Source organism: Molossus molossus, unplaced genomic scaffold (assembly GCF_014108415.1).
Source record: "Molossus molossus isolate mMolMol1 unplaced genomic scaffold, mMolMol1.p scaffold_m16_p_1, whole genome shotgun sequence".
NCBI classification, from domain to species: Eukaryota; Metazoa; Chordata; class Mammalia; order Chiroptera; family Molossidae; genus Molossus; species Molossus molossus.
Genome location: NW_023425344.1, coordinates 104,412,215 through 104,430,835, shown reverse-complemented (window position 1 = coordinate 104,430,835; position 18,621 = coordinate 104,412,215). Strand labels below are relative to the sequence as shown.

General features: G+C 40.0%; 1 pseudogene; it reads left to right on the top strand.

Moving 5' to 3' along the window:
- Positions 1-1,998: 1,998 nt before the first annotated feature.
- On the top strand, positions 1,999-18,393 carry LOC118634555 (annotated as a pseudogene).
- The last annotated feature ends 228 nt before the right edge of the window (positions 18,394-18,621 follow it).

Here is an 18,621-nt window from a genome sequence, read left to right as displayed (position 1 = left end):
ATATTGCCATTTTTGTATAAATTAAAGGTGTGTGGCAACCAGCATCAAGCAAGTCTGTTGGTGGGAGTCATTTTATCAGCAGCATTTTCTCATTTCATATCTGTGACATATTTTGACAATTCTTACAGTATTTCAAACTTTATTATTATCGTGTGTTTGTTATGGAGATATGTGATCAACAATCTTTGAGGTTACTATTGTCATTGTTTTGGGGTGCCACTAGGAACACTCATATAAGATGGTGAACTTAACAATAAATGTTGTGTGTGTTCAGACTTCTCGACTAGCCAGCATTCTGCTGTCTCCTTCCCTCTCCTCAGCCTCCCTATTCCATGAGACGCAATATTGAAATTAGGTCAGTTGATAACCCTACAAGACCTATAAGTGTTAGCAAGAGTTGCACATCTCCCACTTTGAATTAAAAGCTAGAAATGATTAAGCTTAGTGAGGAAGGCCTGTCAAAAGTGAAGTAAGCCAGACCAGCTGGTGTGGCTCAGCGGATTGATCATCATCCCATGGACTGAGAGGTCCTGGTTCAATTCCCGGTCAGGGCACATGCCCAGGTTGCTGGCTCGATTCCAGTAGGGGGCATGCAGGGCGTGTTTCTCTCTCATATCAATGTTTCTATCTCTCTCTCTTCCTTTCTCTCTCTTTAAAAAACCAATAAAATCATATTTTTTAAAAATTAAATAAGCCAAAAACAAGACCTCGTGAACCCAACAATTATCCAAGTTGTAAATGCAAAGGAGTTCTTGAAGGAAATTAAAAATGCTCCTCCAGTGAACACATCAACGATAAGAAAACAAAACAGTCTCTTTGCTGATATGGAGAACAGTTTACTGTTCTGGATGGAAGATCAAACCAGCCATAACATTGACCTAAGCCAAAGCCTAAACTGGAGCAAGGCCCTAACTATCTCCAATTCTATAAAGGCCAAGAGAGGTGAAGAAGCTGCAGAAGGAAAGTTTAAGCCAGCAGAGGTTGGTTCCCGAAGTCTAAGAAAGAAGCCATGTCTATATCATTAAAGTGTAGGGGGAACCAGCAAGTGCTGATGCAGAAGCTGCAGCCATTTCTCCAGAAGATCCAGCCAAGACAATTACTGAAGGTGGCTGCAGTGAACATCAGATTTTCAATGTGGATGAATCAGACTTACATTGGAACAAGACGGCATCTAGGATTTTCATAGCTGGAGAGGAAATGTCAATGCTTGATTTCAATGTTGAAAAGGACAGGCTGACTCTCTTGTTAGGGACCAGTACAGTTGGAGCCAATACTCATTTAATAAGTTGAGGCCAATGCTCATTACCATTCTAAAACTCTGAGGGCCCTTAACAATGATTCTAAGTCTACTCTGACTGTGCTTTATAAGTGGAACAACAAAGTCTGGATGAGAGCACATCTGTTTACCACACATTTTACTGAATATTTTAAGCCTACTGTTGAGACCTACTGCTCAGCAAAAAATATTCCTTTCAAAAGATTACTACTCACTAACGATGCATCTGGTCAGCTCTAGTGGAGACGTACAGTGAGATTAACATTGTTCTCATGCCCGTTAACACAACATCCATTCTGCATCCTATGGATCAAGAAGTAGTTTTGACTTTTTTTTCTCCTCACCCAAAGACAGTTTTACATTTATCTTCAGATAGAGCAGGAGGGAGAGAGAGAGGAAGAGAGAGAGAGAAACATTGATGTGAGAAAGACACAATGACTAAACGTGCCCTTAGCAGGAACTGAACCTGGGTCTCTCTGGTCTGTGGTTCGATGCTCTAACAGCTGAGCCAAACTGGCCAGGGAAGTTTTGACTTTTAAATCTTGTTATTTGAGAAATAAATTTTGTATGACTATAAGGTGCTGTAGACAGTGATTCTTCAGATGGATCTAGGCAAAGTATATTGAAAACCCCTGGAGAGGATTTCCCATTCTAGAAACCATAAGAACATTCATAATTCATGGAAAGGGGTCGAAATATCAGCATTAACAGGAGTTTGGAAGATGTTGATTCCAAACCTCATGGATAACTTTGAGGGCTTCAAGAATTCAATAGAGGAAGTAACTGCAGATGTGGAGGTAATAGCAAAAGAACCAGAACTAGATGTAGAGCCTGAATATTTGACTGAATTGCTACAATTTATTATAAAACTTGAATGGATGAGGAGTTGCTCCTTATGGATGAGCAAAGAAAAGTGGTTTCTTGAGATGAAATCTACTCCTGGTGAAAAAGCTGTGAAGATGACAACAAAGGAATTAGAATATTACATAAACTTAGTAGAAAAAGCCAGGATTTGAGGGGATTGACTTCAATTTTGAAGAACGTTCTACTGTAGGTAAAATGCTATCAAACAGCATCACATGCTATAGAGAAAATTGTTAGTAAAAGAAAGAGTCCATTGTTGTACCAACTTCACTGTTGTGTTATTTTAAGAAACTGCCAGAGTCACACCAACTTTGAGCAACCACCACCTCAATGTCAGCAGCCATCAGCATTGAGGCAAGACCCTCCGGAACAAAAAGATTAAGGCTTGCTGAATGCACAAGTAAAGGTTAGCATTCTTTAGCAATAAAGTACTTTGAAATTAAGGTATGTACATTGTTTAGATATAATATAATTTCACACTTAATAAACTACAGTATAGCATAAAATGACATTTATATGCACTGGGAAACCAAAAAAAAATGTGTGTAACTTGTTTTATTGCAATATTTGCTTTATTATGATGATCTGGAGCTGAGTCACAATATCTCTGAGGTATACCTCTACATCACACAATTCATACTTTTCCATTCTTCTCTAATGATTTTCTTATTGCCTGTCAGCTGCTGCATAGACTTCTATTACTAGTATTCTACTTAATAGATATCAATTCCTATATTAATCAGTGCTTGCCACATAACGGCCAAAATCAAAATCTCAGGGGGTAAAACAGCAAGTGTGTATTTCTTTTGTTTGTGGTTCTTGTTCTTCGGGTTTAGTTGGCATGGCTCTTGGTGTTAGGTTGGGTTCAATTCTGCTTCAAGTGTCTCCTCATTCTCTTTGGACCAGTGGCTGACTACCTGAAGCCTGTTCTCTTGGAGGATCACAAGATGGGTGATCAGAAATGCATGGTGCTTCGGAGAGCCTGAGGTCAGAAGGAGATTACTGTCACTTCTGCCCCCATTCTCTTGTCCCATGTCTCTTGTCCCTACTGCTCTGTAAGTCACAGGACAGAAAGAAGGGAAGAATCGAGACAATCCAATTTATAATGTATTTCATGATGTATCTTTGTTTTAAGGTACTTATTTATATATTGGTATCCGGAAAACTTCAAGAAAAAGTGATATTCCAGAATTATTCCATGGATTTGAATATTCTTGACACTTTACCAAGTGCCTCTCGGGGTACATATTGTCTAATTTGAGAAGTAAAGCTTCATAAAACTGTGCCTCAAGCACTGGGAGGGATGATCATCTTTCAGGTCCCTTCCAAGAGGATTTTCTAATTCTATGACCAAGGACTAGAGAATACCGAATACTTCATCCAATGCACAATTTTGCCTTAATTTGAGTTAAATCATTTCTTTGTAATTTTTATTTATTTGTTACAGATATTTCTCCTTTTTTATCCCATTGGCACCCCCCTCCCCACCCCCACCCCGTCCCTAGCTTAGATGTCCATTTCCACTGGTCATGCATACATGCATATAAGTTCTGAGGTTTATCTCTTCCCACCCCCCCCACCCCCTCTTCTGAGGGATGTCAGTCTGTGCCCTACTTCCATGTGTCTGGGTCTACTGTATTCCTCAGACTGTTATGTTCATTATATTCCATATATAAGTGAGATCATGTGGTATTTGTCTTTTTCTGCTTGGCTTATTTTACTTAGGATAATACTTTCCAGGTTCCTCCATGTCGTCTCAAAGGATAAGAGATCTTTCTTTCTTACCGCTGCGTAGTACTCCATTGTGTATATGTACCACTGCTTTTTATCCATTCGTCTACTGATGGACACTTGGGCTGTTTCCAGATCTTAGCTATTGTAAATAGTGCTGCTATGAACATGGGGGTACATATATTCTTCCTGATTGGTGTTTCAGGCTTCTTAGGGTATATTCCCAGCAGTGGGATCACTGGGTCAAATGGAAGTTCAATTTTTAATGTTTTGAGATGACACCATATTGTTTTCCATAGGGGCTGCACCAGTCTGCATTCCCACCAGCAGTGTATTAGAGTCCCCTTTTCTCCACACCCTCACCAACACTTGTTGTTTGATGATTTGTTGATGGTGGCCATTCTGACAGGTGTGAGGTGATACCTCATTGTTGTTTTAATTTGCATCTCTCTGATGATTAGTTATGATGAGCATTTCTTCATATGTCTCTTGGCCATTTTTATGTCCTGTTTGGAGAGGTGTCTATTCAGCTCCTCTGCCCATATTTTAATTGGGTTCTTTGTCTTCATTTTGTGGAGTTGTATGAGCACTCTATATATATTGGAAATTAACCCCTTCTCTGATACATCATTGGCAATGATGTTCTCCCATACAGTAGGTTGCCTTTCCATTTTGATGATTGTTTCTTTTGCTGTGCAGAAGCTTTTTAGTTTAATGTAGTCCCATGTGTTCATTTTTTCCTTTGTTTCTCTTGCCTTAGGTGATGTATCAGTGAAAATTCTGCTCCGTATGATGTCCAAAATTTTGTTGCCTACATTTTCTTTTAGAATTTTTATGGATTCACGGGTCACATTTAAGTCTTTTATCCATTTTGAGTTTATTTTTGTGTATGGTGTAAGTTGATGGTCTAGTTTCATTTTTTTTTTTTTTGCATGTAGCTGTCCAATTTTCCCAGCACCATTTATTAAAGAGGCTGTCTTTACTCCACTGTATGCTCTTGCCACCTTTGTCAAATATTAATTGAGCATATTGCCTTGAGTCCATTTCTGCGTTTTCGGTTCTGTTCCACTGATCTATATGCCTGTTCTTGTGCCAGTACCAGGCTGTTTTGGTTACCGTCACTTTATAGTATAACCTGATATCTGGTATTGTGATCCCACCTACTTTGTCTTTTTTTTTCCAAAATTGCTCTGGCTATTTGGGAACTTTTTTGGTTCCATATGAACTTTTGAAGTATTTGTTCTAGTTCTGTGAAATATGTCGTTGGTATTTTGATGGGGATTGCATTAAATCTATACATTGCCTTGGGTAGTATGGACATTTTAATGATGTTAATTCTTCCAATCCATAAACAAGGTATGTGCTTCCACTTTCTTATATCTTCCTCTATTTCTTTTTTCAATATCCTGTAGTTTTCTGCAAATAGGTCCTTTATTTCTTTGGTTAAGTTTATTCCTAGGTATGTTAATTTTTTTTGCCGCGATGGTACATGGGATTGTTTTTTTAGTTTCTCTTTCTGTGAGTTCATCATTGGTCGATTTCTTCACGTTAATTTTGTATCCTGCTACTTTGCCAAATGCATTTATTAAGTCTAGTAGATTTTTGATGGAGTCTTCAGGGTTTTCTATGTATAATATCATGTCATCTGCAAATAACGACAGTTTCACTTCCTCCTTTCCAATTTGGATCCCTTTTATTTTTTCTCATGTCTGATTGCTATGGCTAAGACTTCCAGTACTATGTTAAATAAGAGTGGCAAAAGTGGACATCCCTGTCTTGTTCCTGTTCTTAATGGAAATGTTTTTAGTTTTTGCCCATTGAGTATGATGTTGGCTTTAGGTCTTTCATATATGGCCTTTATTATGTCGAGATATGATCCCTCTATTCCCACATTGCTGAGTGTTTTTATCAGAAATGGATGCTGGATTTTGTCGAAGGCTTTTTCAGCATTTATTGATATAATCATGTAGTTTTTATTCTTCATTTTGTTTATGTGCTGTATCACATTTATTGATTTGTGAATATTGTACCAGCCTTGCATCCCTGGGATGAATCCCACTTGGTCATGGTGGATAATTTTTTTTATGTATTGCTGGATCTGATTTGCTAGTATTTTGTTCAAGATTTTGGCATCCATGTTCATCAGGATATTGGCCTGTAGTTTTCCTTCTTTGTAGTGTCTTTTTCTGGTTTTGGAATTAGAATTATGCTGGCCTCATAGAACATGTTTGGAAGTCTTCCTTCTTCTTGAATTTTTTGAAATAGTTTGAGGATAATGGGTGTTACAGTGATACCTCGGTTCTCGAACATAATTCGTTCCAGGAGGACGGTCGAGAACCAAATTGTTCGAGAACCGAAGCAATGAAACCAATAGGAAATAATGGAAACTGGATTAATTCGTTCCAAGCCCCAGAAAATGCCTATTTACTGGCCTAATTTGTATATAATATGTAGAAAAACATAAGTCTCAACAAGAAATAAAAGTGTACAGTATGTCTAAGGGTTAAATTCAGTGTAAAGCGTGACTCTCTTTACAAAGCGTGACTCTCTCCACAAAGCGTGACTCTCTCTCTGCACTCACACTGATGACGCAAGCAAGGCGCGCTGGGCCGAATGAACGCCATTCGGCTCAACTCGGCTCATCTCGGAAGTTCGAGTTCCAAATATTTGTTCGGATTCCAAGACAAAAGTTTCTCGAATCTCCTGGTCGAATACCGATTTGGTCGAGAACCGAGGCGTTCGAGAACCGAGGTATCGCTGTAGTTCTTTTTTGAATGTTCAGTAAAACTCCCCCGTGAAGCCATCCAGGCCTGGGCTTTTGTTTGCTGGGAGAGTCTTGATTACATCTTCAATTTCCTTAGTTGTTATTGGTCTGTTCAAGTTTTCTATCTCTTCCTGATCCAGTTTTGGGAGACTGTGTGTTTCTAGAAATTTGTCCATTTGGCTTAGATTGTCGAATTTGTTGCCATATAGTTGTTCATAGAAGCTGTTAACGATCTTTTGTATTTCTGTGGTGTTGGTTGTTACTTCTCCTCTTTCATTTCTGATTTTGTGTATTTGGGTTCTCTCTCTTTGTTTCCTGGTGAGTCTAGCTAAGGGTCCATCTATCTTGTTTATCTTTTCGAAAAACCAGCTCTTTGTTTCATTGATCCTTTGAATTATTTTTTTGGTCTCTATATCATTTATTTCTGCTCTGATCTTTACTATTTCCTTCCTTCTACTTGCTCTGGGGTTTTCTTTTTGTTTGCTTTCTACTTCTTTAAGTTGTGAGGTTAGACAGTCAATTAGAAAATTTTCTTGTTTCTTGAGGTAGGCCTGTAGTGCCATAAACTTCCCTCTCAGAACTGCTTTCGCTGTATCCCATAGATTTTGTGTTGTGTGTTCATTTTTATTGGTTTCCAGGAAGTTTTTGATTTCTTCCTTGATCTCCTCAGTAACCCATTCATTGTTTAATAACATGCTGTTTAGCCTCCATGTGTTGAAATGTCTTTGCATGTTCTTGTTGCAATTGATTTCTAGTTTCATGCCATTGTGATCTGAGAAGATGCTTGATATGATTTCAGTCTTTTTGAACTTGTAGAGATTTAGTTTGTGTCCTATCATGTGGTCTATCTTTGAGAATGTTCCATGTGCAGTTGAGAAAAATGTGAATTCTATACCTTTGGGGTGTAATTCTCTGTAGATATCTATTAAATCCATTTGGTCTAGTGCTTCATTTAGAGTCTCTGTTTCCTTGCTAATTTTTTGTCTAGAGGATCTATCCAGTGGTGTCAACGGGGTGTTGAAGTCCCCTGCTATGATTGCATTGCTGTCGATTTCTCCTTGGAAGTCCTCCAGAAGATTTTTAATATATTTTGGTGCTCCTATATTGGGTGCATATATGTTTATCATGGTTATATCTCCTGTTGGATAGATCCTTTCAATATTATGTAGTGGCCTTCTTTGTCTCTAGTTATGGTCTTCATTTTGAAATCTATTTGATTAGATATGAGTATTGCTACCCCAGCTTTTTTTTTGCTTTCCATTTGCTTGAAAAAATTTTTTCCATCCCTTCACTTTCAATCTATGTGAATCTTTTGTTGTGAGATGGGTCTCTTGTAAACAACATATAGATGAGTCATGCTTTCTTATCCAATCAGCTACTCTGTGTCTTTTTATGGGAGCATTCAATCCATTTACATTTAAGGTGATTATTGATATGTACTTATTTATTGCCATTGTTGTTTAGTGTGGTTCTATATTTCTTCCTATTTCTTCTACTAATGACAGCAGTCCTTTTAACATTTCTTACAGTGCTGGTTTGGTGCTAATGTATTCCCTTAGCCTTTTTTTTGTCTGGGAAGCTCTTTATTTGACCCTCTATTTTGAATGATAGCCTTGCTGGGTAGAGTACTCTTGGATTCAGATCCTCGTTTTTTATGACCTTGATTACTTCATGCCATTCTCTTCTGGCCTGCAGTGTTTCTTGTGAGAAGTCAGCTGAGAGCCTTATGGGTGTTCCTTTATAGGTAACCTGTTGTTTATCTCTTGCTGCTTTTAGGATTCTCTCTTTGTCTTTAATTTTTGGCATTTTAATTACTATGTGTCTTGGTGTGGGCCTGTTTGGGTTCTTCTTACTTGGGGCTCTCTGTGCTTCTTGAACTTGAATGCCCTCTTCCTTCACCAAATTAGGGAAGTTTTCTTTCACTATTTCTTTGAATATATTCTCTAACCCTTGCTCATTTTCTTCTTCTTCCGGGACTCCTATGATGGAAATATTATTATGTTTTCAGTTGTCCCATTGTCCCACAGTTCTCTTAAGCTATCTTCCTGTTTTTTAATCGTTTTTTCCTTTTGATTTTCTGATTGGTTGATTTTTTTCTACCCTGTCTTCTAATTCACTGAACCAGTCCTCAGCTTCCTCTACTCTGCTTTTTAGACCTTCCGATGTGTTTTTCCTTTCTGATATGTCATTTTTTATCTCTCCTTGGTGGTTTTTAATATCCAATTGATTTATTTTCAGCATCTCTATGTCCTTACTCATGCTGTTCAGCTTCCTCAAGATTATGGCTCTGAATTCTAGCTCTGTTAACTTGCCTACCTGTTCCACATTGATCTCATGTTCAGTGGAGGTCTGTTGTTCTTTCATTTGGCTTTTGTTTCTGTGTTTTACCTTTTTGGCTATCACAGTGGGCTTTGGAGCCTGTCAAGTTTTCCCTGTGGGTATTGGTGTTCTGCTGTTTGTGGCTCTCTCTCCTGGGTTTGCATGAGCGAGGGAGGACCCACGTTAAACACCACTGTCAAGTCTTACTTTCCTGGTTAAAGTTGCCAGCCCAGGAAAGGTACTGTTTTTCCTCTAGCTTTTTGCCTGGAGGCTAGCAGTCGAGGTTACTTGAAGAGTTTTGAGTTGTCAGTTGATTGAAAAACTCCCTCAGGTGCTTAGCATAAGGGTATTTCCCGAGGGTGGGGCAGATGCTGGTTGTTAATGAGCCTCAATTAGCATTTCAGTGGCCCACAGGGTGGGGCTGGATCTCCGAAGGAGGGGCTGCTGCCTCTCCCCAGAGCCCTGAGAAGGAGCAATATGGCCACCGTCCTGCGTGGCCGTAACTCAGTAAAAGCTCTGACTGCCCTCCAGATCCCAAGTGTCCCCACACAGTTCAGTCCAGTCTGCCCTCCTTCTGCTGGAGCCCAAGGTGAGTGGCTGTGGCTGTTTTAGCCTCTGTCCCGGCTCTGTGCTGTGGAGCCACCTGGGAGTGTGACCCAAGGGCACTGCTCACAGCTGAGGCCGCTGCGAGCTGCTGACCGTGGGGTCCCAGTCCCTGTCTTGCGCCTTCGTCATCCTACCAGGATCGAGTCAGTGTCCCTGGTTATAGGGTCCTCACAAACTGCTTTTCTGTTGCTTTTTCCCATTGATTTGTCTGTGTTATATTTGTAATTCCAGTTTGGTTCTGGGAGACGGTCTGTGTAGCTTCCATTCACTCTGCCGCCATTTTGGAATCAATATATTATGATCTTATTGTTATTTGCAAATAAATGAATGAATTAACACTGTTAAATATTCACAATTTTAACTTTTATTATGGTAAATTTTGATAGATACAACCCACGTAAACAAAAGCTATCATTGGTATTCTCAAAAATTTTAAGAGTACACAAGAAACCGAGACCAAAAAGTTTGTGAGATACTGTGAGAATAGATGAAAGCAGCATGGACCCTTCCCTTCTGGAGCTTATATGAATTATCTGTAGCCCCACCCCCAACAACACTCACTCTGCTGTGGGTCACTCGTTTTCACAAGGGCTGGAATCCTGTGAATTTATTTCCCAGAATCTGTTGCCAGGAGGATTTCAAATTAAATTCTGCCAATGAGATTCAGTGTCACAAGATCTGGAACCTAGAAGCCAAATTGCTACTTCATGGGCATCTGATGTGAGATTTTCCAGCAGCTCAAGATCATGTTATAATTACTGGTTTGGGTGATTTCTGCAGCTATGATTATGACCGATGATGTTCTGTGGTTCTAGAAAGTTCCTGACTCTGAAAACTAGTAGTAAACTTTCATTGTTCTCTTCCCACCCTCTCAAAATATTTGTAACCATTGCATTCCCTTATTTATATCCCTTTCTGCTTAGAATACTTGGAGAGGTTTTGTTTTCCTGCACCAGCTTACTTTGTAGTTGGATAGTTGAAGACCAAATGAACAAATAACTTAGAGAATGCACACAGACTATAAAAATTACCACAAGAGATAAAATGAGTGTTGTAAAACAGACTTAGAATAGAGGCTTTACTCTACGTGTCACGTTAGGTTAAAACAATGTATACATGAGAACTATATAATCTCTTCATTTACGTTTCCTATATATCTGTTTTTGTTTTTTTAAGAAGGCATGTGTTGCTTTTTAAATTTCAAGGCATGGGGAAATAAAATCACAAAATTATATTGGAAAAATAGAATTGGCTTTAAGAAAGCAGAACTAGTGTTTTTTGTCACAATGATTTCTGAATGTGTTATAAAATTTTAGACTCTTACCATACGGGAATATTTTACATGGAAATTCTTAGAAACATACTTTAGAATCGTGTTACATAATTACCTGATATAAAACATTGATTTGTAGATGTGATTACTGAAAAGCAAAATTTCCTTTAATTTTTATTTTAATTTCTGAAAAATTTTCTACTTCATTAATTCTTTGGGAAACATCAGCACAATCTCAGTTATAAGCAATACAACTTCTAAGTGATTGTAGCAGAAACCTTAGATTGCATCCACAAAATACGCTGTACCTCAGCTTCACAGAAATAAGCAATGTTCACCATCACTATTTAATTTAAACATTGTACCAAAGTTGTAAGGAAGATATAAATGTTGCAATTATATTTATCAGATAAAACAGATGCAGGGTGTGTGTGTGTGTGTGTGTGTGTGTGACTGTGATAGTAGAACTAGATTTCCTTGAAACTTAAGCTGTCTTCGTGGGTCTACTAGACAAAATGACGTGGCATTAAGGCACATGAGTTTGTCATTAGAAACAGCCTTAGCATTCAAATATCCAAATCAGTTCATTTTCTGTATTTCAAAAACTGATAAGGCTAAAGACTTGTCCAAGAACACACCCAGAATGCAGCTATATGCTGCCTCAGTTGTTGTGCACTTAGTGGAGTCCAGGACCCACCAGCCATGGAGAATTTCCGGAGCTCAACTTTGTAGGATTTGTACTTTGAAAACAATACACCTTTGAACATTTTTCTGAAATAAAATTTACTATAATGTTGTCAATACTTTTTTGAATAGCTCCATATTCTTCCCTAGAGATTATTGCAAGTCCCTCCCTTCCCAATCTCACCCCTCATGAGAGAATTTTCCCCCACTAACTTTTGGAGAAAGCTGTGTTTAAAAAAATTGAAGATTAATCAACTTGAACTTGTATATTTTACATTTTTAATTAGGGATTGTTATTTAGGAAGGGCTGGCGTTATAATAGGAAGATGCTTAGTGTCAGCTCTACCTCCAGATAAATATAACTCACTTAACAAGTAACTCGCATCCTTTTCATCTTACAGACCAGAGAAGACAGCGCTAAGGTTCAGTGGAATCTAATTATGTTGTACACACAAGTAACTGTCAGTTGTTCAACCTTGTTGAGCCTCAGTTCCTAGTTAACAAGAAAGCGGTGGTTATACTAACTGCTAGGACTGTAGCAGGGGCTAACCAGGTAAATGGATGTTAAACGCATCTGTCAGTACTGCCACACTGTAGCTACAGTGGGTTCAAGGTGTGAGAGTAACTTGATTCTCTGTCAAGATTAGAAAAAGTAGGAGTTGGGCATGTTGCAAAGTGTATTATTGGAATTAATTCATTGGTTATAAGCAATAGAAAGAGGAGAGAACTATTTGATTAAATAGATTGTGTAAATCTCAAAACTAAATTATGGCACATATTTGACAGCTAAGCAGGTGCTATAAAAAGTGCCATACAAGTCAAGAGATTGAATTTTCAACTTTTTTATTGGGGAATTCTGCTTAAACCTTTCTCTTTTCTAATTCTTTTAATTAAAGCCTTAAGAAATATTTTTTTTATATTTTCAGTAATTATCAGATCAATCTTCTTTAATATTAACATATTAGAAACCTTTTTACAATGAGGTAACTTCAGCCCTGGCCAGGTAGCTCAGCTGGTTAGAGCACCCTCCTGATAAGCCAAGGTTGCAGGTTTGCTCCCCCATCAGGGCACACACAAGAATCAATCAATTAATGCATAAATAGGTGGAACAGCATATTCATGTTTCTCTCCCTTCCTCTCTCTATCTAAAATCAATAAATTTTAAAAATTTAAATGAAGTGATCTCATTTATTTATAGCCAATCAAAACAATCCATATTCTTTTTCAATTCAGTTTCTATGACTACCACTTCTCTCTTCTAATGATGAGTCATATCTGAGGGTGCTGATAAAAAGAGGTTATCAAAAATATATTTAAGAAAAGCATGCACTTTAGTTTTTCTGAGTTCCCCTCCCCCCAAAGAAAGTACATCTGTTTAAAGCACCACTAGTTTTGCCCGACCCGTGTGGCTCAGTGGTTCAGCATTGACCCATGCACCAAGAGGTGGGTGGTTCAATTCCCAGTCAGGGCACCTGCCCAGGTTGTGGGCCAAATCCCCAGTGGGGGGCATGCAGGAGGCAGCAAATCGATGTTCTATCTCACCAATGTTTCTATCTCTCTCCCTCTCCCTTCATCTCTCTCTAAAAATTAATAAAGAAAAAAAATTAAAGTGCCACTAGTTTTGTAAACACTAAGTTACTGTAGGAGAATGACAAAGCTATGATCAAATGAAAGTTACAGAACTAGGTTTTGGTTATTTTTAAATTGCTGCTCAATCCCATTTTACAAGAGGTCCTGAGTTACAATGACTGCGTTGTTTTACCTGGTAGCAATGGGTGTTAATGGGCAATAAACTAATGAATAGGATGAAAACCAGAGAAAAAGTGGTGCGGGTGGCAATAGAGAAAGCAAGTAGATTATAAGGACACAGGATGCAGAAAGAATCTTAGAGAAGAATCTACTATTCCTTTTTATAAATGAGAAAATTGCAGGCAAATGAGATAAAGTGACCATACAGCTGAGGATCTACCCCTGGAAAGTGAAGAGGTAATATGACTTTGCCCATGAAAAGCAAAGGAGAAATGGAAGCCCTTCTTGCTTAAACTGGGTATAGAGCCATAGTTGTCAAGTTGTGCTGTCTGTGTTGACTGGGTTATCAAAATACTCAGGTCTTTTCCTAATCTCCACTAAAAGGTGTGCTTTGCAAACCCAGCCTGTGTATCTATGGGAAAGTAAAGGTCGGGATCTCCAACCCAGCAACGACCTGAAGAGCTTTGTTGTGTGCTGGGAATCTGCCTTCCTGCAATCTTGTTTACATTGACTTATGTTTGTTTTTGTGTAGTCCATGGTGTGCTTACTAAGCACCAAAGATACGCATAGCCCTGGGCTCAGAGCTTAATGGGAATATAAAAGTGCAAGTCGAGGTCCTGTGAAAGCTCACAGTGTAGTTAGGAGACACGTGCCAGGGTGGAGAAGCGAAGTGACAGATCATGTGCTCTGTGTGAGGAGCGCGCCGTGGTCAGCCAAGGGGGTGGCTTCTGTGCACTGTCCTGGATTCGGGCTGGACCAGGAAATGTGAAAGGTTATAGATGTGAAGGAGACAAGGAACTGCGTTGTAGGGAAGGAACAGCATGCATACACACTTAGGTTGACAATAAACACCATATATATCAGGATCAGAAAGAAAAATAGTCTGTTGGGGCAGCAAGGATTCATGGTGAGGAATAGTTAAAAAAAAAAGTATGTTTCACAGGGACCTGAATACCATGATGAAGCACTTTATATTTATCCTACTCATTACAATCCTGTTAAGTAAATAATGGTGGAAATTAGAGAAGGTAAATTGCCTTGTGGCCCATTGAAATAATGATATGAAACCAAGTTGCCTGATTTCTAAAAACCCCATTTTTATGGGACAATCCTCTGATAAAATTATTTTCCTGACTTTTCAACAGTATAAAAAGATACTCTCCAAACCACAACATTGACCCAAACCAGAGTGCTTTGGGTTGTGCGCCCCATGTGGATTTATGTTTTTATTGCTATTTCATTGAGAAAATTGTTTTAGCAAATATGTATTCTGAAGTATATTCAAAAAGTGAAAGAAACTAAAAATGTAATGGATCCGACAGACCAACACGGAAATAGAAAGGAGGCTGAGTGCCTAGTAAATCTATCAATATTTTGTGTGACTAAACTAGAAGGAGGTGACTACTTCTTAGCAACCTCTTAAAGGTCCAGATGAGACGAGAGAAACAGGGAAGTGATAGAGGCTGATGAACGGAGAGCAATGAAAGGAAATCACTTTGAATATGCTCATCGGCAGATTTGAGGTTGAGGGCCCATTGGGATAAGGGATGGTCCACATGAGATATGTTTATTTAGCAGATAACAAAGGTCAAGGGAGCCAAGTTCCATCACTTGTTCCTGGGGGTTCCTCATGCTGGGATAAGAAGGAGCATGGCCCAGCCAATGGTCAAAGGAGCCTTTGACTCGGAGATAGAGAGCAGGCAGACAGCTTCGGTGGGGGTTGGGAAGGAGGGGGTGGGTTGAGCAAAAAATAAAAAAATAAAAGAAGTTATGGACATGAACAAAAGTGTGGTGATTGTGGGGTGGGAGGTGTAAGAGAGCATAGAGGTAAATGGTGATAAAAAAAATAAAATAAAATAATAAAATAAAATAAAAAATAAATTTAAAAATAGGAGTCTTTGATGTCACAATATGAGTTATCATGTGACCCATCACTCCCTATTGTTCATTGTCAAGCTAGGCAACCCTATTGACTCCTATAAATGGACCGAAAGAATCTGGGGATTGCAGCAGGGTCACACAGGGTGTCCTACTCTGCAGAGCTTGCAGGTCCAGAAGGGGCACACATGGAGCAGAGGGGCAGGGAGTGAGGGGGTGAAGGGAGGGCAAACCCACTTAACTGTTCAGATTCCACTAAGTCAACACTGCAGGGCAACGGCACCAGTGATGTCAGCTTAACCTCACTGTATTTATATGTCATTTGAGAACCTGCTTGCAGTCAATTTCCCCCATGGACATAAGCACTCTGATAGCTTCATTTCCATCCCCCCTGTCTAAGCTGACTAATTAGCAAGCCTCAGCAACCCCTTTATGGCTTTCTCTCCTTTCTTCTCCTGGGCTACCTGCCCAGTCCTAGTAAGAAACAGGCAGCACCTTCAGGAAGTCCTTGCAAACCTCTGGTGATCAGGTAGCCATCTAGACATTTCAAATGTCCCAGAGTTCAACAGTTTGTCTGTCTAAGGCAGCCTTTTTATTTTTTGACTTTTTTAGAAAGATTTATTTTTTATTTTTTAAAAAAATAAAACAGTTGATGTACAACATATATTAGTTTCAGATGTACAACCCTGTGATTTGACAATTATATAACTTTCAAAGTGACCATTCTGATAAATCTAGTACCCATCTGACACCATATATAGTTATTACAGTATTATTGACTAGCCCTGGCCGGTGTTTGTCAACCCATGCACTGAAGGATTCCCAGTTCCATTTCCCCCTGATCAGGGTACACACCTGGATTTCAGGCTCTATCCCAGGTCAGGGGCTGTGCAGGAGGCAGCCAATTGATGTTTTGCTCTCACATCAATGTTTCTCTCTCTCTCCCTCCCTTCTCCTTTCCTCTCTCTCTAAAAATTAATAAAAAAATCTTTTTATAAAAACTAACTGAGCCCTGGCCGGTTTGGCTCAGCAGTTAGAGCATCGGCCTGCGGTCCGGAGAGACCCGGGTTCGGTTCCCGATAAGGGCACGGACCTCGGTTGCAGTTTGTCCCCAGCCCTGGTTGGTCGTGCAGGTGGCAGCCACTCGATGTGTCCCTTTCACGTCGATGTTTCTCTCTCTCTCTTCCTCTCCCTCCCTCCCACTCTATCTGTACAGAAAATGGCAAAGTGTCCTCGGGTGAGGATAAAAAAAACAAACAAAAAAAAACTAACTGAACTTTCTCTTGTGAGGGAGTTATTTTTTTAAATATATTATTGACTATATTTTCTATGCTGTACTTTACATCCCCATGACTATTCTGTAACTACCAATTTGTATTTCTAAATCTCTTCACCTTTTTTACCCATCCCCTCATCCCCCTCCCGTCTGGCAACCTTCAAAATGTTCTCTGTATCTATGAGTATGGTTCTGGTCTGCTTGTTCATTTATTTTGTTTTTTAGATTCTATATATAAATAAAATCATATGGCATTTGTCTTTCTGACTTATTTCACCTCTAGGTCCATCCATGTTTCGCAGGTGGCAAGATTTCATTCTTTTTTTTTTATGACTGAGTCATATTCCATTGTATATATGCACCATTTCTTCTTTATCCATTTATCTATTGATGGACACTTAAGTTGCTTCCGTATCTTGGCTATTGTAAATAATGCTGCAAAAAATATATGGATATACATGTCTTTTTGATTTAGTGTTTTCGGTTTCTTCAGACACATACTATGGGTCCTTCTGTTATAGCAGTTGTTATGTCTTGTTTTTCTTTTCTAGATAGAGTGGAAGGGAGAGAGAAACATCAGCATGAGAGACACATTGAGAGACACATTGATTGGTTGCCTCCTGAAAGACCCGGGCCAGGCAGGAGATCAAGCCATGACCCTTTGGTCTGTAGGCCAATGCTCTAACTGTTGATCCAAACCAGTGCAGTTGTTTTCAAGTCTATTTTGTCTGGTGCAAGTTTGTTTTCAAGTCTATTCTATTTTGTCTGGTCTGGTGTAAGTTTTTTGGTTTTTTTTGTTTTTTAATCCTCACTAGAGGACATTTTTACATTTACCTTCAGGTAGGAGGGAGAGAGGGACAAAGAGAGAGAGAGAGAGAAACATGGATGTGAGAGAGACACGAGTGGTTGCCACCCACACAACCCCAACAGAGACAACCCCAACAGAGGCCGGGGAGAAACTGCAACCGAGGTATATGCCCTTAGCGGAACCGAACCTGGGACTCTCTGGTCCACAGACCCGACGCTCTAACCGCTGAGCCAAACGGGCCAGGGCTGGTGTAAGTACTGCAACCTAGGTCTTTTGTTTTGTTTTGTTCCTATTTTCATGAAATATCTTTCTCCATCCCTTTACTTTCAGTCTGTGTGTGTCTTTCTATCTGAAGTCTCCCTGCAGACAGCATATGTAAGGGTCTTGTCTGATTATTCAGTCACAGTATGTTTTCTGATTAGAGCATGTGACCATTTGCATTTATAGTCATTGTTGAGAGCCAACAGCAAACAGCGACACAGGTGCGGCGGAGGTTTTCCTGGTGCTGGACCCCGGCGGCCAGATTCTGAAACCCTCCCCGCAGTGGATCTTCAACAGCCACTGCTTCGCCAGAGAGAAGATGGGGAATAAACCCAGTGCCCGGCCCACGCCAGCCACCCCAGCCGAGTTCCAGGGTCTCCCTTGACCGCTGAATAACCCGGGTCCAGGGCCTCAGCGGTGCCCCTGATGTTCCTCACCCACCTGGGATCTTCAGGGTTGTGTAAGGGAAAAGTCAGGGGTCACAATCTTCCAGGTAACTTATTTTACTCTGATAATAGGCTGAATGTGACAAGGAACTAACGTCTAAATAACAAGACAAGAATTCTCAGCGTCCAGAGCCGGCTCACAGATGCCAAACGCGTCAACTGGAAAGCAGAGCTGAGCAGCAGCTGCCTCTACAGGGAGATCCCCGGGGAGCTCTGCGGGAGGGGAGCAGAGACAGCTCACAGCTCACAACTCGTCTGGAGTCTGCTGAGGAGCGGCTGCGTGCTGACCATGTCTCCATTGGCTTCCACATGAACCATGATGACAGAGCTGCTCTGCTCCGTACCTTCAGCTTCATGGGCTTTGAGATTGTGAGACGGGGCATCCCCTCGTCCCGAAGAGACCTGACGCTTGCTTTATGGCCTACACATTTGAGAGAGAGTCTTCTGACAAGAAGTAACAGCAGCACCACCTGCGCCCCTCACCTTTGCCACCACTGACAGATCATCACAGACAGCAGCCCCTTTGTGTGCCTGGCTTTGTGGGGGTGGTGTGAGCAACCAGGGTGCCGATGCCAAGCCTGCTCCCCTCTGCTGGGTTTGTCCCCATGTTGTGATTGTGCAAATAAATGCTCACTCCAAATTAGCAGTATATTTCTTGAAGTTTAATACTGGGTTTGTGATACTGA